This window comes from Anoplopoma fimbria, chromosome 12, assembly GCF_027596085.1.
Source record: "Anoplopoma fimbria isolate UVic2021 breed Golden Eagle Sablefish chromosome 12, Afim_UVic_2022, whole genome shotgun sequence".
Classification (NCBI taxonomy): Eukaryota; Metazoa; Chordata; class Actinopteri; order Perciformes; family Anoplopomatidae; genus Anoplopoma; species Anoplopoma fimbria.
Genome location: NC_072460.1, coordinates 13,644,326 through 13,644,538, shown reverse-complemented (window position 1 = coordinate 13,644,538; position 213 = coordinate 13,644,326).

Sequence of the window (213 nt, the reverse complement as noted above, 5' to 3'; positions counted from 1 at the left end):
TTTCCAAATCCAGAAATAAAAAATATCACTTCAAATTTGAGTCCTACCTTCACGTGCCTCCTGCAGTCGCCTTCCCGATGAGTTCAGTTATCCACGTGTTCGCCGCGATGCCTGTTGTTATTATTGTTCCTGCAGCCGTTGCGGTCGCTGTCCCTTTTTTTTATCCACCATCTTTCTTATCTCCTGCTCCCATGAAGCTCCATTATCCCGGGT